A 26,675-nucleotide genomic window follows, 5' to 3' on the forward strand; every position below is an offset into this window, starting at 1 on the left:
TTACAAATAAAAAGTGTTGCTCCAGTAGGGGCCTAAAACCAGCAACTGAAACTCTTTCAATTGCCACTTGTTATAGCTCGTGAACCCAGGCATCTTCCATGAAGGTTTCACTCTCTGAGCACCATAACTTATTCTTGTTTTATTACTCTCCCAGCATGGATGTTCAAACATCTGCATTCAACCACCAACATCGAAATTGTGATGGGTATAGTAGGACTCCCAACAAAGCATGTTCTGCACACTATGGTGGTGTTCTTAAATTGAGTCAGAAACAGATAGATCTACGTATTCAAAATAAGAGTTGAAAAGGACGAGTTCCAACTAAAAGTTGAAAACAATGAGTAGAAGTACCTCAACGTCAAATATCACAACAGATGGAGGAGCTTCAAGGAGATTTAATGTCCATAACAAATCAAATTTAATAAAGATGCCATGAATAGACAGCTTCCTTAGCTTGTTGAATGCAGTGCAGAGTTGTTTTCCTTCTGGTTCCATCCAGAGCTGATGAACAAAGCAAATAAACAAAATAAAAGCAGACTTGTTGAATGCAGTAATGAGATGCTTCCTGGCATTTATAAATTATAAATAAAAGCAAATAACTTGGTCAAGGAATGAACCAGCAAACTAGAACAGTCCTAGTTCTGGCCCAACTTAAAGTTCATATACTTATACTAATGAAATAGCAGTCACAACATAAAAACACTTTGCTGAAATTACCTTTTCTCCTTGAAAGTTTAAGGTTAGAGCATTTGTGTTTGTTGCACCATGCAGAATCTGGCTTAAACTAAAGTCTAGGTGACGGAGAGTCGCATTAGAGACAAGGGACAATTCCTTGAGTGACGGGACATAACCAAAACTCAAGGGGGCCTCGCAAGAGAACCAAGACTGCCAGAGGACCCGCTCAAGTTTTGGAAGGCAGAGCACCTCAGCTCTTTTGAATCTGGAAAAAATAGACCTCTAGAACTCTGAGATTCGAATTTGGCGCATCGATCTTCCACACAGAATAGTCCTCGGTATTACAGTGGTTCAGACTAAGGTGCAGCAGTTGCTTGCAGCAGTCAAACAGGAGGTGATTCATGTCCTGGTCAGCGAAGCGAACATTGTGTAGCTGGAGCCTTGTGAGGCAACGAAGAACGCTAGAGAAGGCACTGAAGAATCCATTCACCTCACGAGCTTGCTGTACCATGACCTCGTGTTTGGAGTCCTTGGGCTCCTTCTCAGTTAAAATGGCGAGCTCCAAATCTTTTACCATCTCGCTGTCAATAGTGCTGCTGACTAGCAGGCCGATGTCACGCGAGTAGTTGCCCGTGAGATAGAGCTCAAGGCATAGCTGTTTGACGGTGCGTTCCCTGCGGGGCTGAGCCAAGAAGCTGCCAGTAGCTCTTGCCAGGGACGCCATTGCTTGATCAATGTGGCGTGCAGCTCCTCCGCATGGGGCACTAAGGAAGTCCGTGGCATGAAATTTGGGATCAGAAAGTAACCACGACAAGTTTCTCCACCGCGTTGACAACACGCTACTTCTTGCCGCCGTGGCAACGTCGACTTTCTCCAAGATAGAGATTAAGATGTCGTCGGTCAGCGCGCTGAGCCTGTCTTCCACACCTTTCTGCAACAAGAAAAATATATCATCCATTGATACAGTCAAGTCAACATGTTTTAGAAAAACCACGGTTTTAAAATGTTTGACATCAACAAATACCACAGTTCTATAAACCACAGTATCTCTAACACCGTGCTGCTCTTTTTAGTATTTGAGAAAGAGATCTCAACCTCTATTTTCTAAACCGAAGTGAGAAAAAACTGTGGTTTTTAGAAACTGATGAAGGTTTTAGATCATTATGGTTTTGAAAAAAAATGTGTTGTCGAACTAGGCCAGCAAAAGTAATTAATCGTTGCATCATCTCTAGCAAGAACATTGCATTCTTGTGGTGTGTAATATATCATTTATTTATAATTTGAATACATACATAGGAATAGGATAGCTGAATCTGAACAGTAGGTCGAAAGGCCGAGCGGGTAGCAAATCAAAAGGAGAAGCTAGCCAAGAAGTACTTACATGGCGGCGCACATTATTTGAATCTGACTTCATGCATAATACCCTCTGGGTCCAGGAAGCCCTGAACAGCGCGCTCATCTTTTATTTCCGGAGCACTCGTCTGTATTGATTCAGACAAGAGGATGAGACAATGGCGATGCTGCAAATCGGTCTGACCAGAGCCATAGGCAGAGAATCGCAGAGCCAGGCACTGGTATATTTACGAATATGTACGACGACCGACCTGGTAAGTCGAGGAAAATTGCAGCCTGTAAAAAGGATCGGGATCGAGGAAATTGTCACGGCCTTCAAAATCAACCGCCCCGTCCGTCTTGGCTGAAGGCCGGCAGCTGGTAAACGGATGCTCTTCCTCTCGCGGAACAATTCTGGTTGTAAACGGATACCAAGAAATCAGCTGTCTTGGATAGAGTTCGGGAGGTTAACGAGCAAAAGCCCCTGAAAATCAAGGGCAAATAGCTTCCATGCGACATCTTTGAGTTGAATTATCTCTCATGCGACGTCGTTGGTTGTAATGGCTCTCATGCGACGTCTCCCAGCGCAGAAATAGCTCAAGCAAGACAACCCGTTTACACGGCTAGTTGGCTGTTAGTTAGGCTGAGGTTTGGTTAGGACACTGGGGGTTATGTGCTCTGACTGGTGGGGTCCACCTAGGGCCACGTAGTTAAGAGTCAACCGTCCACGACTCGACCGGTGACTGTATGACCGTGCTCGACTCGCCCGTGCTGGACTGAGCGAGCGGCGCCGCCATAAGCATCTTCTCCGGCAACGGTTTCTTCTCCGCGGTGGTGGAGCGCATTTCTCGGCAGCGGCAGAGCTATTGCGAGTGAGCCCGAAACCCTAGTCCCACTCCCCAGAATTTTGGGGGATTTGTGGCCTCATGCTGCCCCTCTGTTTCTTGGTGATTTAGAATCTCGATTGGATCCGGGGGTTGTTTCTTCTCCGCGGCCCGGTGGTGGAGCGCCTTTCTCGGCAGCGGCTATTGCGAGTGAGTATTTTCCAAACTCTAGTCCCATTCCCCAGAATTTTGGATAAATCTGTGGCCTCATGCCGCCCCTGTGCCCGTTTCTTGGCGTTTTAGAATCTCGATTGGATAGGAGCGCGGGGGCTGAATGAGATGGAGCGAGGAGACAATGCTTCAAATCGGTAATGCCGCCCTCTTTTCTCTTTTAGCTGTTATCGAACTCGATTTGGTAGTGACTGTCGCTTACACTACCGCCGTTGCCTTCCATTGACAAAACAGGGGAGGTTCAGGTTCTGCCACCACATTCGCAATTATAGTGGATTTTTTTTCCTGTAAAGCCAAGCTCAGTGATGGCAGTGTCCAAGACATTGATAGAGATACCACCATGAGGTTGGATGTCGAATTTGCAGATGTTGATCCCCAGAAATTGGAGAGCATGAAGGAGAAGGCCGTGGGCAATTTGGTGGAGAGAATTGGGGAGAGTATTGTTTGGGATCCAGAACAAGAGGTATCTCTGCAACGTTTCGATAACTATAATGGTGAATATGTGAGAATTGAAGATGGAGAATCCATGGTTGCTGAAATTGATCAGCAAGAAGGGTGGGCAAGCAAACAAGTAACATTTTATGCAGAGCTAATTGATCTGCAAACTCATTCCAGAGTTGGTTATGTGCCATCAAAGATGGCTGCACAGGTGGAAGATGACGAGTGGGTTTCACAAAAGAAGATGTTGGCATTGTTGACTGAACCGACTGTAGTAGCTGAAGATACAGGGATTGATGCAGATGGAGAGGAGGGAACCCATGGTGCTAGGAAGATTGTTGTTGACTGGAATGTAGTAGAGTTGAATGAAAAAACAGATTTGGTCATTACACCAATATCTGACATTGATATGGCCGAAATGTTTGGCATTCAAGTTGATGACAAAGATAAGGATAAGGATGACAGTTCTTTGTCTGCTGATGGTAACACAGGCCCTAGAAATGCAAATGAGGATGAAGAAGAGCTGATGAGAGAGGCTGCAGATGATGCAGATGATAATGAGCTGGTTTGTTTGTATGACAAAGAGAACCCAGTTATTGAGGTGGGAAAGTTGTGGCCAAGCATGAAGGAGTTTAGGATGTCTTTCAGGACCTATGCAGTGAAAAAAAAGTTTGATGCCAAGACTATGTGGACTGATCGAAAGAAATTTTATGCTCGGTCAAAGGTTATGATGGTGGTGCCAATCCTTGCAAATGGTACTTGTCTGCCAGACTACAGCCTGATGGAAGTACAGTAAGGGTAAATCAAATACCACACTAGCATACATGTATGACCACTTCACAGAGAGTTTCAAAGATGACATCACAGCTTTGGGTTACGGAGAAGATTACTCCTATTTTAGCCAAGACTCCAAACACTACTGCAAAGAGGCTTAAAGTTGACTTGGAGAAGCTGTACCCCATCCAGCTGCAATACACCACAGTGTGGAAAGCAAAACAAAGGGCCATGAAATCATTGTATGGTGACTGGGCAAATACATTTAGGATGTTGTATAGTTTTAAAGCAGAGGTGGAGAAGAGGTCACCTGGAAGTGTGGTGGAGATAGATACAGAGGTAACAGAGGATGGCAAGGTTTTATTCAGCAAGTTTTTTATGTGTTTGAAGCCTTGCATAGATGGATTCAAAGCAGGTTGTCGTCCATATTTGAGCATACTCATCTTTTTTGACTGGAAAGTGGAATTGTCAGTTGGCTGCATGCAATGCTCTAGATGGACACAACTGGATGTTCCCAATTGCAATAGGAATGTTTCAATCAGAGACAGAGGCATCATGGATATGGTTCATGATGCAATTGAAAAGATGCATAGGGCCAGTTTCTCCTTTGGCCATCCACACAGATGCATGTAAAGGGTTGGAAAATGCAGTAAAAAATGTTTTCCCCCATGCTGAGCAGAGGGAGTGCTTTGGACATATGTGGATGAATCTGATAAAAAAATTCAGAGGAGATGAATTTGGGCACATGTGGCCAGCAGCAAGATCCTACACCAGACAGACACATTCCTATCACCTTGGTAAGATATTGGCATCATGTAGTGATAATGAATTTGCTTCATGGTTGAACACCCACCATTCTCTGTTGTGGTATAGATCAGGTTTTAATACTGCCATAAAATGTGATCATATCAATAACAACTTGGCAGAAAGTTTTAACAACAAAGTGAAGGATTTGAAAGACTTGCCTGTGCATGACATGGTGGACCAAATAAGGATCATGATCATGCGTTTGTGGGAGTTGAGAGGAAAAATTGCTAATATTTTGGAAGGGGACAAGCTTCCAGCAGTGGTACAACAGGTGGTCAACAGGAGTAGAAATCTTTCACATCTATCTGTTGAGAAATCTTCCTTGTGGGGTGCTGAAGTTAGAGATACAAAGAGTGGCAAGAGGCATGTGGTAAATACTGAGTTGCATGAGTGCACTTGCCAAGAGTGGCAACACACTGGAAAACCATGTGAGCATTCCATACTTTTTGGCATCTAAACCCAGGTTAAATATGCACCCATATTTGCATGAGTATTATTCAGTACAAAAATTCAAAGCTGCATATGCAAGTCCAATTCCTGCACTGACTGACCAATCTCAGTGGCCTGAGGTGGAAATAGAATTTACCTTGTGTCCCCCTGTCACTAGAAGAAAGACTGGGAGGCCAAAACAGAGCAGATTCAAAGCTTGGTTTGAGAAAGGTGGTTGTAGTAAGAAGGGGAAAAAGAAAAAGGAAAAGAATGATAAGCCCAAAAGGGCTCAAAAAGGTAACAAAAATAGGTGCAAGTTGTGTGAGGTACTTGGGCACAGAATTGGTTCATCCAAATGCATCTACACTCCTCAGAGGCCAAAGTATGTTTATGTTACTGTTTTTGCAAGTTTTTGATTTTGCTACTTGTTCTAGTATCTAACCAAGTGAAATGCTTTATTTTTAGGAGGAAGCGTGCAGAAAAAGCCCCACCTCTTGTTGTTGAACAATGCTGGCCAGTGAAAAAAGCAAGACTCAATGGCTTTAGAAGGAAGAGCACTAAGCAGATAATGTTTGGTGACAAAGATATGGAGCAAACTGAAACTGTTACTGCTGAACATGAAAGTGTTTCTGTTTTGGACGATGTGATGCATACTGAATCTGTTTTGCAGGCGCTAGGGCAATCTGAAACTGTTGCAGATGAAGCAACTGTTGTGCTGCCATGCGAATCTGCTTTGACAGCTGTGTTGCCATGTTTGGAGGTTGTGCTGCCAAGTGTTGAGTTGCAAACTGAAGTAGCTGAACAATGTGTGCCATGTACTCAATCTGCAGAAGTGCAAACTGAAGAAGTGGGACATGGTCAGGTGCAAAAGTTGAGGGGGCCTAGTGGAGTTGGCAAGAAAACCAAGGGGCCAAAAAGCAAGAGCATCAGCATCAACAAACTATGCGCCGTGGAACCAAACGGTGGAAAAAAGGAGAAGAAATCGAGTGGTAGACGGAAGCAAAAGAAATAGAGTCAAAATCATTCAAATTTGATGTGAAAACTTAAGTTTGTTGTCATTTGATGTGAAAACTTATGTTCTTTCATGTGAAAACTTATGTGCTATGATGTTGATTTAACTTGAAATAAAATTCAAATTTGAACCTACATTCAAATTTGAACCTATCTCCAATATTTTTGGAGTTCATTTGTTTGTTCTGCGATGTTGCATTATTTTATGTACTATTATGCACTTTAGTTCATAAATCCAACCCTTTTTGTGAAGTCCAACTATATGCGCAGGTTTTTCATTTTTTAGATTTTTTTTGAATTAGTTATACATATTTGAATGTTCGGTCAAACCTTTCAAAACCCCGTTGACTGCCTCCAAAACCCATGTAACCCTAGCGCCAAATGTCCACCGTCGATCTAACCCTAATGCCAAACTGCGGCCGTCGGATAGGCCTTCTAGAAGGATTCCGCGGGGGCGATCCGTGGGAGCCCTGATTCTCCAATCTGATTGGCCACCATTTTTTTTCTCTGACGAACAAATAACGTTGAGCGGGGGAGCATCTCAGTGACCGTTGGGCCGAGCGGATCGGGCCCGGCATAGCCTGGCGTGCGTGCGCACGGCCGTCGAGAGGGGGGGGGGGATGGGCTGCATGCGAGAGGGTCACTGACATGTGGGCCATCCCTGTCCCATGCATGCCATGCAACGACGTCGCATCCTAGCTATTCTATGCTCGTGAACGCTGGGACACAGCCTAGCCATTTGCATGCGGTCTTGCATGCACGCATCGACGCAGTAAAGCAGCGGCAGGGGCGCAGCGTATAGGTACGTCGCATCTAAGCTATTTTAACAAATGCATGTTTGAACCTGAGACACGGGACGAACGCGTCGGTGGTGCAGCTCCTTTTTCAGTGTCACGCGCGGATGAACGGGCCTATTTCCCACGCGGCGTCACCGCCGATGCAAGTCCACGAAACGATGCATCTCGCCTGTGCCGCCCGTGCCTCTTTGGATGCTCTGCCCGCCGTTTTTGAATTAATGTCCACAATTACTTATGCCAGCACGAACAGAGAAGAGAAAACGATCGAAGGCATCGTGTACATTAACTACGGCTGCAACGAGGCTATAAAAGGGCACCATTTCCTCATCCCTCTCACGCTCATCTCTCAAGCCTCCTCCGCTTCTTCTTTTCGAGCCAAATCCACCACTCGAGCCACCATGCAGTTCTACGACCCTACCTACCGTCGCCCTCGCACCGTGCCGGAGAGGGAGTACCCGGCCGGAGTCATCATCGAGAATAGCCTGAGGGTGTGGGCCATCTCAAGGTGGAGGGGCCCTAGAGAGTTGACTCGCTTCTTCCTCCAAGCCGGCTACCGCCACCTCCCTCCGGGCACTCCGCCCATGTTCCACCTCCACGAGCAGTACGATGGCGACGCCAACGGCATCGTCATCGGCCTCTACGTCACCTTCACCAACCCCTACGACGCTCACCACCTCCTCGGCCAGGTGTTCTGGTGTGGATGCGAGTTTATCGCGTTCACCACCTACAACATCTTCACCAACTTCCACCACATCTTCCCCCACCCCAACGACATGCACACCCTCCCCTACCAGATGCCGGAGAACGACGAGTGAGGGGCGCCGGCTAAGGAGGGGCCAAGGAGTTGTTCGAGTGCGAGTCTTTCTATCTATCTAGCTTGTGTTGTGTTGGTTGGGGCGTGTGTGCCCGTGTCTTCTAGCTATATGTCTAGTTTTAATTATTTTCCTTTCATGTTTTATGCACTATATGTTGTAAGGGGATGCCCCTCTATATGTTCTCTAAGGGGATGCTACTAGGGTACCCGATGCCCCTCTATCGTGCTATGTATTAATGTTTTTTCGGGCCTAAAGTTTCTCCATTGCATTTTATTTATGTGGCCATGTGAACTAAAAAATGCACTAAAACATGATCCAATCATAAAAGTTGTTGTTAGCACGTGTCTAGTTAATTATCTTCCTTTTATGTTTTATGCACTATATGTTGTAAGAGGATGCCCCTCTATGTTGTAAGAAGATGCTACTAGGGGCACACTAGATGTCTTCTTTTTTGAGAGGGGCACAACCTTTTTCGGTTGAAACACACGAGTAAAAACTAACACCATAGCACAAATCAAAAAAATTAAAAAATGGTGCTTTGTTGAAATAAACTAGAACCAAACAATTGCAACTTTTTTGGTTCACAAAGACTGCAAGTTAGACTGCTAACTAGAACCAACCTTTTGTTTTAGCCGAAACAACACGGGACCCTACCATCGGACACGATAGCTTGTGCATAAAAATAGCTCAAATAATTATCAGATGAGTTATCTAAAAAAAGATGACTGCAGGAAACTTAAAAATTGTGAAATGACCTAAAGCCGAAAAGATATATCGATGTCAATGACCGTGTGCACTTTTTTTTTGCACTAGCTACACTTCTTTTATCAATGGGCCTGTATATGTTCTATTTGGCCCTGCCTAACTTCTATATGGGCCTGGCCTTTTCGGGCAACTGTGGACGAACCTTTTTTTCCTTTTCTCCCTCTACCACTGAAACTGAAACTGATGACGAACTGAAGAACTGAAAAAACGGGGCCGAAACAAAGTGGAGAAGACATGCCGAATTCGTACAGCACAACACTTCTATTCAAACATCCATATCATTACGATTACAAATGATGCCCAATCTATTCACTTACGACTAATTATCATCACATAAACAAATGCGAGAGCAATTACACAAACATAAAAAAGTCCGGCCATCAGCCCCATCAAATTGCCCTGCTTCTGCAATTCGATGAGTTTCTTCATCTGCTTGTTCAGCTTCTTCAGCTCTGCCGTCACTCCTGCATCCCCCACAGTAGCACCAATGGAATGGGCGCCCCCAATGGAATTGCCAGATCCAGGGGCCCCAGATCCAGACGGGCCCGATCCAAACTTGCCCAACTTCTCCGCCTCCAACGGTAAATCGAGCTCCCCTGATGCACCCTCCAGTTGAATCCACTCTATGTACTCATCTAGCCACTCAAAATGGGTGCATTGCTTCAATTTCTGAAATTGGAAAGATGAACCCTAAATCCCAAATCCAATGAAAAATGGGCAAATATGAAATTGGGAGACAAAAACCAAAATTGGCATATTGAGAAGTAAAATCTCACCTTTCCCTGCTCTGGTTTGCTCTCGCATTTCACGAATTCCTGCCCAAGGTTGCCATTCTTGTCGGTCGTTGTGACTAGCCGCTTCAGGGGTGCAGTACGTGGGCATGCAGGGCACCTTGTCATGGGCACTGCGCCATAGCGCGACCATGAGCGGCGGGAGACTGAAGTGGAGCTCGACATTGCTAGGTCGCGGCCCGGAACGGCATTGCTGCGCGTCGTCGCCGGAGAAGAAGAAGAACAACGGTCGGGGAGGAGGGGAGGATGGGCTCGGGTGCTGCACGGCTCGGGGCACGGCTCGGTGTCCTCTTGTACCAATGCTGAGCTGGATAAGTTAGTGGGTCCCATGCTGTGGGTCCCGCTCACCTGACCAATGCTGAGCTGGATAAGTTAGTGGGTCCCATGCTGTGGGTCCCGCTCACCTGATTCGAGTTTTAAACATGTGTCTTTGGATTAGGCAGCAGTGTCGCACGGCAGCTATTTTTTCCAACGCAGATGTCGCATGAGAGCCATTTGAACCAACGATGTCGCATGAGAGACAATTCAACTCAACGACGTCGCATGGGAGCTATTTGCCCGAAAATCAAGCCTATCAGTCCGGCGCAGTTTCAGACCCTGCCGATGGCGCGAGGAGAGAAAGAGGCCATGCAGAAGCCAAGCGGAGCGAGGGCCTCACCTTCGTGCCTGCTGGACGTAGGGCGGCTCAGCACAACCCTAGACTAGGCAGATCTCTTTTTGAAAAAAACGCAAAATCGAGTAGAGAGTTCTCAAAAGCAAGCCCTAGACTCCTCGTTCCCTCAAGCAGATCTTTTTTTGGGCTGCTTACAGTGAGGCATGCGACTGTGGTGCTGGTAATTAGGCTTGTTTTACAAGTATTTTGTTGCATGTGTGACTTGTTTTGCATAGTTGCTTTCTACATTCTGGGATGTGTTAAATTGTTGTCGATTTGATTTTTGTGTTGTGCTTTAGATGCAGCCAACTTAGGGCCAAAGTTTGACCCATTGTTTGGTGTTGCTGTGTCGGTGCCATTGAGATTGATGATGACGATGTGGTCACCCCAAAAGGTTGCAAGTCACAGAGGAGAGAAGTACCCCCGAGAGCCTACATTCGGAAGCGTATTGTAGAAATGGAAGGGCGAGCTGGATTATGAGCTTGTTCGAACACGAACACGTCACCGTGTACCTTCAACGCCGAGGGTGATGCACCGTAGCTCACGTCGAAGGAGACCCGTCTGGAAGCGCGGTACGGAAGCAATACGATAGGCGCTTTTCAGGACCCGAAACCCCACGCGCCCGGGAGGGACCCCGTCTGGACGCTTGGCGGCTATGGGCTGCCCTAGATCGGTTCGCCCGCCCCTAGAGCCTCGAGGATCGCTGCCCTTCAACACGAAGAACAAACGAAGAACGAGAGAGAAAGAACCAGCAAGAGATGCAAAACTAGGGTAAAAAGTAGATTGGTTTTGCGATTATGTGTTGTTGTTTAATCGGCCGTCACCTCTTGTCTATATAAAAGGTGGATGGACTTCTCGTACAAGAAAAGGACTTGCCTAGCTGTCCAAATCATCAAAACCTAATAAAACACGGAGTATTCATGACCTCCGGTCCGGATGTCCGGCTTAAGGCCCGGATGATCCGGCCAAGCCCAGTTTTCACACATCAGTACACTAATCAGTCTGTAAATTTTGCATACGAACTCGAATTAAGATGATTTTTATATGAAAATCAGCCGTTTCGACGAGACGCGCAATTTTTCTGTTGAATACTTTTTTATCAGAGGCCATCTTGATTGATTTTAGGGCGTGTTTTCTAATATTTGCAGCAGAAAAAATTATCCGGATTTCCGGACTCGTGTCCGGATCGTCCGGGCCTCATCCGGATGATCTGGGTGCCATCCGGATGATCCGGCTTCAAGGGTCCCGAAATTTATGGTTCTGTTGATTTACCCGGATGATAGCCCGGAAGTTTGGGTCATTCATCCGGCCTTCGGCCGGATGATCCAGATCCCGGCCCAGATGATCCGGCCAAATACTGATGTAGCACACTGTTTTGTCTGTAACTTTTGCATACGATCTTGGATTAAGACATTTTTAAATCAAAATCATCCTTTTCGACGAGGCGAAGAACTTTGCAGTTGTAACTTTTCCCATCCGATGTCATCTTGATAGGGTTTTGTGCCAGGCAAAAATCTGATGTCAACACATGCCCCCCTGTTTTTTTTGGCAAAGCTTGCGCGCCGAAAAATAACTTGCAATACGTTGGTCTAAGGACGATGTCAACATTCCATCGGTCATTTATATGCGCTTAGGGCGATAATTTCTATATCGGCCATGTTTATGCTTAGGGCGATAATTTTATATCGCCCATTGATTTTAACTTCTTGTTCACATCATACCTTGTAACCGATTACCACCAATCGGCTTTAAAGAGATGGGAATGGACCTGTTCCTTGTAGCACTAAGGAAATCAAACTCTGAGAGGTCACGCCTTGTTAAGCAAGTAACATCGGGATGATTCCAATCCACCGATGCATCGGCCAAAGCAACACAAGCCGAATTATCCGCATGAATGACTTCTACCTCATCATCGACCCATTGTATTAAAAATTGATACATGGTAGATGGCACACATTGGTTAGCATTAACCCAATCATGGCCTAATATAACATTATAGTTAGCTTGCACCTCGGCGATGAAGAATGTGGTGGCCAAAGTTTTACTTCCCACGGTGAGTTCCATGCACATCACACCTTTGGCCTCTGTCTTTTCTTTACCCCCAAATCCATTAAGTACCATATTGGTCTTCATCAATGCATCATCATCTAACCCCAACTTCTTGAAGACCGAGTAGGGCATAAGATTTACCACATCACCACCATAAACGAGCATCCTAGCAACCGGCGATCCGTTAATATGACCTTTGAGGTACAATGGCTTCAAGTGTTTCACCTGTTCTTTTGGCTTCTCGAAGATAGCATTCTTATAACCAAAATCCAACTGGGCTACCTCCCCTTCTTCACCTATAGGATGAAACTCGGCAGGTAAGTAATGTACCATATTAATATCCATACCTTCCCGAACCAGCGTAGTTTCATAATCCACCATCTCATCTTCATCTCCCAATGTGTATATTGGGCTTAAAGTTTTCTCAACTGAAGGGGATGTTTCAGGTGGTGTGGACGATGTAATAGGGGTCGCATCATCCTCTTTTGGTGGTGAAGGTGTTGCTGCAGCTAATGTAGAAGCATCTGTGTTTTGTTTTTGTTTAGGCCTCCACACTTGTTTTGTGAGTGCCATGGGCCGAATTTCACTGAACAATTCGTCCCTTTGCCTCTCTTCTTTGTGCTCTACCTTCTCGTGGTTCCTCATGCGTTGTAATCTCCTTTTCATGGTCTTAGTTAAACCAGGAGGACACCATTTAGGTTGAGTATATTTGGGATCCCTTGGTTTGGCCTTGCTTGTGCTCCCCTCATGATCATTAACCATGGAACCCTACTGAACAATAATAATATCATCAGTAGAAGTAGCCAGATTACCAACAACCGCCTTTTTGATCTCCTTTTGCTTGTCGCATTCTGAAATTTCCGCATTAGGTGACTTAATACGCCACACTTTTTTGTTGGCCTTGCTTGGAGAAATTTTTGTTGGCCGATTAGCACCATAGCTTAAACGGCCTTGTGTGGGATAATAGAGCCTCTCGTGAGTAGGCCTTCTAGGTGCTGCCCACCCCATATGAAAAGCATAAGGAGCCATTGGGGGCTGCCCCATCCTCCATTGGAGTCTCTCATGTAATATGACGCATACGGGGTTTGTGACATCCATGGTGAAGGAAATATGCCCTAGAGGCAATAATAAAGTTATTATTTATTTCCTTATATCATGATAAATGTTTATTATTCATGCTAGAATTGTATTAACCGGAAACATGATACATGTGTGAATACATAGACAAACAGAGTGTCACTAGTATGCCTCTACTTGACTAGCTCGTTGATCAAAGATGGTTATGTTTCCTAGCCATAGACATGAGTTGTCATTTGATTAACGGGATCACATTATTAGGAGAATGATGTGATTGACATGACCCATTCCGTTAGCTTAGCACCCGATCGTTTAGTATGTTGCTATTGCTTTCTTCATGACTTATACATGTTCCTATGACTATGAGATTATGCAACTCCCGTTAAACGGAGGAACACTTTGTGTGCTACCAAACGTCACAACGTAAATGGGTGATTATAAAGGTGCTCTACAGGTGTCTCCAAAGGTACTTGTTGGGTTGGCGTATTTCGAGATTAGGATTTGTCACTCCAATTGTCGGAGAGGTATCTCTGGGCCAACTCGGTAATGCACATCACTATAAGCCTTGCAAGCATTGTGACTAATGAGTTAGTTGCGGGATGATGTGTTACAGAACGAGTAAAGAGACTTGCCGGTAACGAGATTGAACTAGGTATCGAGATACCGACGATCAAATCTCGGGCAAGTAACATACCAGTGACAAAGGGAACAACGTATGTTGTTATGCGGTCTGACCGATAAAGATCTTCGTAGAATATGTGGGAGCCAATATGGGCATCCAGGTCCCGCTATTGGTTATTGACCGGAGACGTGTCTCGGTCATGTCTACATAGTTCTCGAACCCGTAGGGTCCGCACGCTTGTTACGATGACAGTTTTATTGAGTTTTGATGTACCGAAGGAGTTCGGAGTCCCGGATGAGATCGGGGATATGACGAGGAGTCTCGAAATGGTCGAGACATAAAGATCGATATATTGGACGACTATATTCGGACTTCGGAAAGGTTCCGAGTTATTCGGGTATTTTTCGGAGTACCGGAGAGTTACGGGAATACGTATTGGGCCTTATTGGGCCATACGGGAAAGAAGGAAAAGGGCCTCAAGGGTGGCCGCACCCCTCCCCTTGGTCTGGTCCGAATTGGACCCCCCTTCCTTCCTTCTATTTTTCCCTTCCTCTTTTCCTATTCCATATGGGAGGTGGAATCCTACTAGGACTAGGGAGTCCTAGTAGGACTCCACACTTGGTGCGCCCCCTCCTAGGGCCGGCCTCCTCCTCCCTTGCTCCTTTATATACGGGGGCAGGGGGCACCCCATAGACACAACAATTGATCCTTGAGATCTCTTAGCCGTGTGCGGTGCCCCCCTCGACCATATTACACCTCGATAATACCGTTGCGGAGCTTAGGCGAAGCCCTGCGTCGGTGGAACATCATCATCGTCACCACGCCGTCGTGCTGACGAAACTCTCCCTCAACACTCGGCTGGATCGGAGTTCGAGGGACGTCATCGAGCTGAACGTGTGTAGAACTCGGAGGTGCCGTACGTTCGGTACTTGATCGGTCGGATCGTGAAGACGTACGACTACATCAACCGCGTTGTGATAACGCTTCCACTGTCGGTCTACGAGGCTACGTGGACAACACTCTCCCCTCTCGTTGCTATGCATCACCATGATCTTGCGTGTGCGTAGGAAATTTTTTGAAATTACTACATTCCCCAACAGTGGTATCAGAGCCTGGTTTTATGCGTTGATGCTATGCATGAGTACACACAAGTGAGTTGTGGGCGATATAAGTCATACTGCTTACCAGCATGTCATACTTTGGTTCAGCGGTATTGTGAGATGAAGCGGCCCGGACCGACATTACGCGTACGCTTACGCGAGACTGGTTTCACCGTTGCGAGCACTCGTTGCTTAATGGTGACCGGCGGGTGTCTGTCTCTCTCACTTTAGTTGAACCGAGTGTGGCTACGCCCGGTCCTTGCGAACGTTAAGACAACACCAACTTGACAAACTATCGTTGTGGTTTTGATGCGTAGGTAAGAACGGTTCTTGCTAAGCCCGTAGCAGCCACGTAAAATATGCAACAACAAAGTAGAGGACGTCTAACTTGTTTTTGCAGGGCATGTTGTGATGTGATATGGTCAAGACATGATGTGATATAATGTGTTGTATGAGATGATCATGTTTTGTAACCGAGTTATCGGCAACTGGCAGGAGCCATATGGTTGTCGCTTTATTGTATGAAATGCAATCGCCATGTAATAGTTTTACTTTATCAGTAAGCGGTAGCGATAGTCGTAAAAGCAATTAGTTGGCAAGACGACAACGATACTACGATGGAGATCAAGGTGTCGCGCCGGTGACGATGGTGATCATGACGGTGCTTCGGAGATGGAGATCACGAGCACGGTGCTTCGGAGATGGAGATCACAAGCACAAGATGATGATGGCCATATCATATCACTTATATTGATTGCATGTGATGTTAATCCTTTATGCATCTTATCTTGCTTTGATTGACGGTAGCATTATAAGATGATCTCTCACTAAAATTTCAAGATAAAAGTGTTGTCCCTGAGTATGCACGTTGCAAAAGTTCTTCGTGCTGAGACACAACGTGTTAATCGGGTGTGATAGGCTCTACGTTCAAATACAACGGGTGCAAAACAGTTGCACACGCGGAATACTCAGGTTAAACTTGACAAGCCTAGCATATACAGATATGGCCTCGGAACACAGAGACCGAAAGGTCGAGCGTGAATCATATAGTAGATATGATGAACATAGTGATGTTCACCATTGAAACTACTCCATCTCACGTGTTAATCGTACATGGTTTAGTTGCTTTGGATCACGTAATCACTTAGATGATTAGAGGGATGTCTATCTAAGTGGGAGTTCTTAAGTAATATGATTAATTGAACTTAAATTTATCATGAACTTAGTCCTGATAGTATTTTGCAAATTATGTTGTAGATCAATAGATCGCGTTGTTGCTTCCCTGTTTTATTTTTGATATGTTCCTAGAGAAAATTATGTTGAAAGATGTTAGTAGCAAAGATGCGGATTGGATCCGTGATATGAGGATTATCCTCATTGCTGCACAGAAAAATTATGTCCTTGATGCACCGCTAGGTGACAGACCTATTGCAGGAGCAGATGCAGACGTTATGAACGTTTGGCTAGCTCAATATGATGACTACTTGATAGTTTAGTGCACCATGCTTAACGGCTTAGAATCGGGACTTCAAAGACGTTTTGAACGTCATGGACCATATGAGATGTTCCAGAAGTTGAAGTTAATATTTCAAGCAAATACCCGAGTTGAGAGATAGGATGTCTCCAACAAGTTCTATAGCTAAAAGATGGAGGAGAATCGCTCAACTAGTGAGCATGTGCTCAGATTGTCTAGGTACTACAATCGCTTGAATCAAGTGGGAGTTAATCTTCCAGATAAAATAGTGATTGACAGAATTCTCTAGTCACCATCACCAAGTTAGTAGAACTTCGTGATGAACTATAGTATGCAAGGATGATGAAAGTAATTCCCGAGCTCTTCGTGATGCTGAAATCGACGAAGGTAGAAATCAAGAAAAACATCAAGTGTTGATGGTTGACGAGACCACTAGTTTCAAGAAAAGGGCAAAGGGAAGAAGGGGAACTTCAAGAAGAACGGCAAGCAAGTTGCTGCTCAAGTGAAGAAGCCTAAGTCTGGTCCTAAGCCTGAGACTAAGTGCTTCTACTGCAAAGGGACTGGTCGCTGGAAGCGGAACTACCCCAACTATTTGGTGGATAAGAAGGATGGCAAAGTGAACAAAGGTATATTTGATATACAGATTATTGATGTGTACTTTACTAGTGTTTATAGCAACCCCTCGGTAATTGATACTGGTTTAGTTGCTAAAGAGTAGTAACTCGAAAACGGGAGTTGCAGAATAAACAGAGACTAGTAAAAGGCGAGGTGACGATGTGTGTTGGAAGTAGTTCCAAGATTGATATGATCATCATCGCACACTCCCTGTACTTTCGGGATTTGTGTTGAAACTAAATAAGTGTTATTTGGTGTTTGCGTTGAGCATGAATATGATTTGATCATGTTTATTGCAATACGGTTATTCATTTAAGTTAGAGAACAATTGTTGTTCTGTTTACATGAATAAAAACCTTCTATGGTCATACACACCAACGAAAATGGTTTGTTGGATCTCGATCGTAGTGATACACATAATCATAATATTGAAGCCAAAAGATGCAAAGTTAATAATGATAGTGCAACTTATTTGTGGCACTGCCGTTTAGGTCATATTGGTGTAAAGCGCATGAAGAAACTCCATACTGATGGGATTTTGGAATCACTTGATTATGAATCACTTGATGCTTGCGAACCGTGCCTCATGGGCAAGATGACTGAAACGCCGTTCTCCGGAACTATGGAGAGAGCAACAGATTTGTTGGAAATCATACATACAGATGTATGTGGTCCAATGAATATTGAGGCTCGTAGCAGGTATCATTATTTTCTGACCTTCACAGATGATTTGAGCAGATATGGGTATATCTACTTAATGAAACAAGAGTCTGAAACATTTGAAAAGTTCATATAATTTCAGAGTGAAGCGGAAAATCATCGTAACAAGAAAATAAAGTTTCTACGGTATGATCGTGGAGAAGAGTATTTGAGTTACGAGTTTGGCCTTCAGTTAAAACAATGTGAAATGGTTTCACTACTCACGCCACCTGGAACACCACAGCATAATGGTGTGTCCGAACGTCATAACCATACTTTATTAGATATGGTGCGATATATGATGTCTCTTACCGATCTACCACTATCGTTTTTGAGGTTATGCATTAGAGACAACTGCATTCACGTTAAATAGGGCACCATCAAAATCCGTTGAGACGACGCCTTATGAACTGTGGTTTGGCAAGAAACCAAAGTTGTCGTTTCTTAAAGTTTGGGGTTGCGATGCTTATGTGAAAAAGTTTCATCCTGATAAGCTCAAACCCAAATCGGAGAAATGTGTCTTCATAGGATACCCAAAGGAGACAGTTGGGTACACCTTCTATCACAGATCCGAAGGCAAGACATTTGTTGCTTAGTATGGATCCTTTCTAGAGAAGGAGTTTCTCTCGAAAGAAGTGAGTGGGAGGAAAGTAGAACTTGATGAGGTAACTGTACCTGCTCCCTTATTGGAAAGTAGTTCATCACAGAAATCTGTTCCTGTGACTCCTACACCAATTAGTGAGGAAGTTAATGATGATGATCATGTAACTTCAGATCAAGTTAGTACCAAAACTCATAGGTAAACCAGAGTGAGATCCACACCAGAGTGGTACGGTAATCCTGTTCTGGAGGTCATGTTATTTGACCATGACGAACCTACGAACTATGAGGAAGCGATGATGAGCCCAGATTCCGCGAAATGGCTTGAGGCCATGAAATCTGAGATGAGATCCATGTATGAGAACAAAGTATGGACTTTGCTTGACTTGCCCAATGATCGGCGAGCCATTGAGATTAAATGGATCTTCAAGAGGAAGACGGACGCTGATAATAGTGTGACTATCTACAAAGCTAGAATTGTCGCAAAAAGGTTTTCGACAAGTTCAAGGTGTTGACTACGATGAGAGTTTCTCACTCGTATCTATGTTTAAGTCTGTCCGGATCATGTTAGCAATTGCCGCATTTTATGAAATCTGGCAAATGGATAAACAAAACTGGATTCCTTAATGGATTTATTAAAGAAGAGTTGTATATGATGCAACCAGAAGGTTTTGTCAATCCTAAAGGTGCTAACGAAATATGCAAGCTCCAGCAATCCATCTATGGACTGGTGCAAGCATCTCGGAGTTGGAATATACGCTTTGATAAGTTGATCAAAGGATATAGTTTTATACAGACTTGAGGTGAAGCCTGTATTTACAAGAAAGTGAGTGGGAGCACTACAGAATTTCTGATAAGTATATGTGAATGACATATTGTTGATCGGAAATAATGTAGAATTATTCTGCAAAGCATAAAGGAGTGTTTGAAAGGAGTTTTTCAAAGAAAGACCTCGGTGAAGCTGCTTACATATTGAGCATCAAGATCTATAGAGATAGATCAAGACGCTTGATAAGTTTTTTCAATGAGTACATACCTTAACAAGATTTTGAAGTGGTTCAAAATGGAATAGTCAAAGAAAGAGTTTCTTGCCTGTGTTACATGGTGTGAAATTGAGTAAGACTCAAAGCCTGACCACGGCAGAAGATAGAAAAAGAATGAAAGTCATTCCCTATGCCTCGGCCATAGGTTCTATAAAGTATGCCATACTGTGTACCAGATCTATTGTATACCCTACACTGATTTTGGCAAGGGAGTACAATAGTGATCTAGGAGTAGATCACTAGACAGCGGTCAAAATTATCCTTAGTGGAATAAGGATATGTTTCTCGATTATGGAGGTGACAAAAGGTTCGTCGTAAAGGGTTACGTCGATGCACGTTTTGACACTAATCTAGATGACTCTAAGTCTCAGTCTAGATACATATTGAAAGTGGGAGCAATTAGCTAGAGTAGCTCCGTGCAGAGCATTGTAGACATAGAAATTTGCAAAATACTTACGGATCTGAATGTGACAGACCCGTTGACTAAAATTATCTCACAAGCAAAACATGATCACACCTTAGTACTCTTTGGTTGTTAATCACATAGCGATGTGAACTAGATTATTGACTCTAGTAAATCCTTTGAGTGTTGGTCACATGACGATGTGAACTATGGGTGTTAATCACACGGTGATGTGAATTATTGGTGTTAAATCACATGGCGGTGTGAACTGGATTATTGACTCTAGTGCAAGTGGGAGACTGAAGGAAATATGCCCTAGAGGCAATAATAAAGTTATTATTTATTTCCTTATATCATGATAAATGTTTATTATTCATGCTAGAATTGTATTAACCAGAAACATGATACATGTGTGAATACATAGACAAACAGAGTGTCACTAGTATGCCTCTACTTGACTAGCTCGTTGATCAAAGATGGTTATGTTTCCTAGCCATAGACATGAGTTGTCATTTGATTAACGGGATCACATTATTAGGAGAATGATGTGATTGACATGACCCATTCCGTTAGCTTAGCACCCGATCGTTTAGTATGTTGCTATTGCTTTCTTCATGACTTATACATGTTCCTATGACTATGAGATTATGCAACTCCCGTTTACCGGAGGAACACTTTGTGTGCTACCAAACGTCACAACGTAAATGGGTGATTATAAAGGTGCTCTACAGGTGTCTCCAAAGATACTTGTTGGGTTGGCGTATTTCGAGATTAGGATTTGTCACTCCAATTGTCGGAGAGGTATCTCTGGGCCAACTCGGTAATGCACATCACTATAAGCCTTGCAAGCATTGTGACTAATGAGTTAGTTGCGGGATGATGTGTTACAGAACGAGTAAAGAGACTTGCCGGTAACGAGATTGAACTAGGTATCGAGATACCGACGATCAAATCTCGGGCAAGTAACATACCCGTGACAAAGGGAACAACGTATGTTGTTATGCGGTCTGACCGATAAAGATCTTCGTAGAATATGTGGGAGCCAATATGGGCATCCAGGTCCCGCTATTGGTTATTGACCGGAGACGTGTCTCGGTCATGTCTACATAGTTCTCGAACCCGTAGGGTCCGCACGCTTGTTACGATGACAGTTTTATTGAGTTTTGATGTACCGAAGGAGTTCGGAGTCCCGGATGAGATCGGGGATATGACGAGGAGTCTCGAAATGGTCGAGACGTAAAGATCGATATATTGGACGACTATATTCGGACTTCGGAAAGGTTCCGAGTTATTCGGGTATTTTTGGAGTACCGGAGAGTTACGGGAATACGTATTGGGCCTTATTGGGCCATGCGGGAAAGAAGGAAAAGGGCCTCAAGGGTGGCCGCACCCCTCCCCTTGGTCTGGTCCGAATTGGACTAGGGAAGGGGGGCGCCCCCTTCCTTCCTTCTATTTTTCCCTTCCTCTTTTCCTATTCCATATGGGAGGTGGAATCCTACTAGGACTAGGGAGTCCTAGTAGGACTCCACACTTGGTGCGCCCCCTCCTAGGGCCGGCCTCCTCCTCCCTTGCTCCTTTATATACGGGGGCAGGGGGCACCCCATAGACACAACAATTGATCCTTGAGATCTCTTAGCCATGTGCGGTGCCCCCCTCGACCATATTACACCTCGATAATACCATTGCGGAGCTTAGGCGAAGCCCTGCGTCGGTGGAACATCATCATCGTCACCACGCCGTCGTGCTGACGAAACTCTCCCTCAACACTCGGCTGGATCGGAGTTCTAGGGACGTCATCGAGCTGAACGTGTGTAGAACTCGGAGGTGCCGTACGTTCGGTACTTGATCGGTCGGATCGTGAAGACGTACGACTACATCAACCGCGTTGTGATAACGCTTCCGCTGTCGGTCTACGAGGGTACGTGGACAACACTCTCCCCTCTCGTTGCTATGCATCACCATGATCTTGCGTGTGCGTAGGAAATTTTTTGTAATTACTACGTTCCCCAACAGTGGTATCAGAGCCTGGTTTTATGCGTTGATGCTATGCATGAGTAGAACACAAGTGAGTTGTGGGCGATATAAGTCATACTGCTTACCAGCATGTCATACTTTGGTTCAGCGGTATTGTGAGATGAAGCGGCCCGGACCGACATTACGCGTACGCTTACGCGAGACTGGTTTCACCGTTGCGAGCACTCGTTGCTTAAAGGTGACCGGCGGGTGTCTGTCTCTCTCACTTTAGTTGAACCGAGTGTGGCTACGCCCGGTCCTTGCGAAGGTTAAGACAGCACCAACTTGACAAACTATCGTTGTGGTTTTGATGCGTAGGTAAGAACGGTTCTTGCTAAGCCCGTAGCAGCCACGTAAAATATGCAACAACAAAGTAGAGGACGTCTAACTTGTTTTTGCAGGGCATGTTGTGATGTGATATGGTCAAGACATGATGTGATATAATGTGTTGTATGAGATGATCATGTTTTGTAACCGAGTTATCGGCAACTGGCAGGAGCCATATGGTTGTCGCTTTATTGTATGAGATGCATAGCATCGGAACTCTTGCTTCGGAGGAAATCTTGAACGCTTTGAATGCGATGGCCAATTAGAGCTAGAACCGGCCGCTTGACTTGCATATTTGGATAGCAACATATCAAAAGTTGGCTTGATTCGCTTGCACTTAGCTTCACTCTTTTCCCACTTGCCAACTTCTGAATTCTTGGGCTTGATAAATTTAACATGAGTCTCTTCTTGTACTTGTGGTTGCCCCCCGAGTGCAGGATTTTTTATGGTGATCTTCAATACTTCCTTGCCATCGGGTTGCTTATCAAGCACAACTTCTTTTCCCAAGACTTTGTCGCCCTCCTTGCCTTTCCTGGGTTCACGAATAACAACATTATCTTTATTAGCAGATTCGGCTATGCTAGGCCGAATTAACATTTTCTTTCCCTCCAAGTCCATGGTGTTTATCGGGAAGGGCTGTTTATCAACTTGCATCTCAGCAAAATTCAACCGTCTATCATTAATGGCCGATTGTATTTGTCGTCGAAAAACATTGCAATCGTTAGTAGCATGAGAAAATGAATTATGGTATTTGCAATAAGCGCGCCGTTTTAGCTCCTCAAACGGCGGTATGGTGTGTGATATTCTAATCATCTTATCTTGCAAGAGAGCATCAAATATTTTATCATACTTAGATATGTCAAAAGTAGACTTCATCTCATCATCACAATTCTTGCGAATCGGCTTAAGAGCATTGCATGTATAGGGTTTGGCCTTTGAGGACCAAACAAACTCAGTAGTATAGACATCAACCTCATCGTCCGAGTTATCATCATTGTATTCAACCATATGCATTCTAGGACGATCGCTGTAGACCTATGAACCTCTTTACTTCGACTCTCTTGAGCCAAAGCTTTTTGTAAGAGTTGGTTAATATTCAAAAACTCATAACTTTCTAGCCTCTCTTTAATGCGAGTTTTTAAACCATTAAGAACAAGATCCGCCAAGACTCTCTCAGTTATCACCAAGCTATAACATCGGTTTTTTATATCTCTAAATCTCTTGACATAATCGGTGACAGATTCATCATGTTTTTGCCTAACCGATCTAAGATGTGACAACTTAAGCTCATTATCGCCGGTATAAAAGTGTTCATGAAACTTTTGCTCTAATTGCGACCATAAGAGAATTGAACCATGTGGTAAAGCAGCAAACCATGAAAATGCGGTGCCAGTTAAAGATAATGGAAATAAACGCACTTTCAGTTCTTCTATGGAACCTGCTTCACCCAACTGCGCTAGATACTGACTAACATGCTTCCATCTGGACGAGCGGCGGCTATGGGCTGCTCTAGGTCGGTTCGCCCGCCCCTAGAGCCTTGAGGATCGCTACCCTTCAACATGAATAACGAACGAAAAACGAGAGAGAAAGAACCAGGGAGAGATGTAGAACTAGGGTAAAAATTAGATAGGTTTTGCGATTGTGTGTTGTTGTTCAATCGACCGTCACCTTTTGTCTATATAAGAGGCGGATGGACTTCCCGTACAAGAAAATGACTTGCCTAGCCATCCAAATCATCAAAATCTAACAAAACGCGGACTATTCACGACCTCCGGCCCGGATGTCCGGCTCAAGGCCCGGATGATCCGGCCAAGCCCAGTATTCTGACAGCAGTACACTAATCGGGCTGTAAATTTTGCATAAAAACTCGGATTAAGATGATTTTTATATCAAAATCAACCGTTTCGACGAGACACACAACTTTTCTGTTGAACACTTTTTGATCTGAGGCCATCTTGATTGAGTATAGGGCTGTTTTCTAACATCTGCAGCAGAAAAAGTTGTCCGGACGCCCGAACTCGTGTCCGGATTGTCCGGGCCTTATCCGGATGATCCGGCTTCAAGGGGCCCGAAATTTATGGTTCTGTTGATTTACCCGGATGATAGCCCGGACGTTTGGGTCATTCATCCGGCCTCCAGCCGGATGATCCGGCCAAATACTGCTCTAGCACACCGTTTTGTCTTTCACTTTTGCATACGACCTCGGATTAAGACGATTTTTGTATCGAAAATCATCCGTTTCAACGAGACGAAGAATTTTGCAGTTGTAACTTTTCCCACCCGATGTCATCTTGATAGGGTTTTGTGCCATGCAAAAATCTGATGTCAACAGAGCTATTATTTGAAATTGGTTTCAATTACTCCTTGTAGAATTTTTCAATGAAGGACCAATTTATTGTTTGCTGATGATTTATCATCCTTGTTTAATTTCCCGATTGCTTCATTTGGAAATGGAAACACTTCTGTTACGGCCGCAAGCTCCTTTTGTTCAAGCATCAATGGTTGCACCACGCTCCAGTATTCATTAGTGATTTTTTCGTGCCCACCCTGAGCAGATCAGCGCTTAATTAGTCACCCTAGACCTGAGATCAATAATATTATGATTGTTTTTACTCTAATAACTGACGTAGCTGGTGATCCCAAGAAATAACATGCCTACCAACCAAGGATGTTGATTAAACTGAAGATCGGTACTTATAACTAGTCATAGAATAAAAATAAACACAAAGACCTACCTTGATTAAACATGCCAAACAATATGAAGGTTGGTAAAATTGATAATTGGTACTTATAACTAGTCAATGACGAAAAAAAGAACTATGCTAATAGAATGATGATTGGCTCTTGTAACTAGTCATACAAAAGAACTACAAAGATGTGCCAATGGGTTGAGACTTGAGACTAATATAATTTTTTTAACTCTATAACTGGTATATATATCAAATAATTATTCATATTGAATTGGTTTATGGTGAAGTTTCTTCAAACACACGTTCGTGCACTCGATGCATGGCCTATGTATGTACATACACTAAACGAGGCACAACCAACCGAATCCTGCCATGGCAAGGCAAGGCCCAACCAAGCCCATAAGTTGACTGAGGCACTTGTTAGGTTTTAGGCATATGAAGCCAGGAACGCCTGAGTTCTACCTAAAAACGGCCTAGATTTAGATAAAAACTGGCAAAATTTGTCAAATCTCACAGTCCGTACCAACAACCTCGTCATTGCATCATCTCTAGCAAGAACATTGCATTCTTGTGGTGTGTGATAGTACGTATCATTTATTTATAATTTTGATACATTTATAGGATAGCTGAAGCTGAAGAGTATAGGTCTAAGGCGGACCAAAAAGAGAAGCTAGCGAAGAAGAACTTACATGGCGGCGCACATTATCTGACTCCATGGATAATACCCTCTGGGTCCAGGATGCCCTGAACAACGCACTCATCTTTTATTTCCGGAGCGCTCGTCTATATTGATTCGCAGAAGAGGACAAGACAATGGACATATACCGTCTCCTTCCAGCAATCCGCTGGGATATGGACACTTTACATGTTGAGATTTTGAGATGGATACTTTGCATGTTGAGAGAATCGGGACCAACTTCTTAAGAATGTAAGATACCCTCTTCTAATCATTACTTTTGCTGAACATATTCTTTAAAATGAGGGCATCTACAACGCCGATCCTCAAACCGCCCGCATATGTCCGAATCATGCTGTCCGAATGTGTTGTGCCATCCAACGTGGGCCTGTATCGGTCCATAGGACTGTCCGGACGTATTTTTTCCCGCAAACCGGAGACAAACTAGGGGGCCTTTGCGGGTGTCTGGACCGCTGCCACGTCCGCTCGTGACCGCCCTAGCCCACCAGAACCTCCCCATCGACCTCTCGTGCGCTTTCCATCGAACGTCTGTGCGCTTGCCGCGCCGCATTCATGCCGACCAAGAGCATGCTGTGGCCGGTGTTGATGCCAACGATTTGACCGGACGGGAGGGTGGCGCAGACGAGCACGACCTCTCACCGTCGGCACTAAAGCGGCGCGCCGATAGAGAGAGCACCTTCTGCTGCACGCCCCACCGAACACCCCTCCTCGCCGCATTCAAATGGCCACAGTATGCCCGCCTTCCTCCAGTAAACTAACGTGTGTGCCGATAAAGCTACTCCGGCCACACTTTCGTTCATGAGCCGTCTGTCATTAAACACAACGTCGGTTGGCTCTGGTCGTCCACCCTCTATTTAAATGGTGCCAAACGCTGGGCAAAAATTACACCACACTTCGCTCCCGTCTCCTCCTTGCACATTTTCTC

The 26,675-nt window shown here is 44.5% G+C and overlaps 1 pseudogene; it reads right to left on the reverse strand.

The window, feature by feature from the left end:
- Positions 1-25,814, reverse strand: LOC123055653 (uncharacterized; annotated as a pseudogene).
- Between the last annotated feature and the right edge of the window lie 861 nt (positions 25,815-26,675).

This window comes from Triticum aestivum, chromosome 2D (assembly GCF_018294505.1).
Source record: "Triticum aestivum cultivar Chinese Spring chromosome 2D, IWGSC CS RefSeq v2.1, whole genome shotgun sequence".
In the NCBI taxonomy this organism is placed as follows: domain Eukaryota; kingdom Viridiplantae; phylum Streptophyta; class Magnoliopsida; order Poales; family Poaceae; genus Triticum; species Triticum aestivum.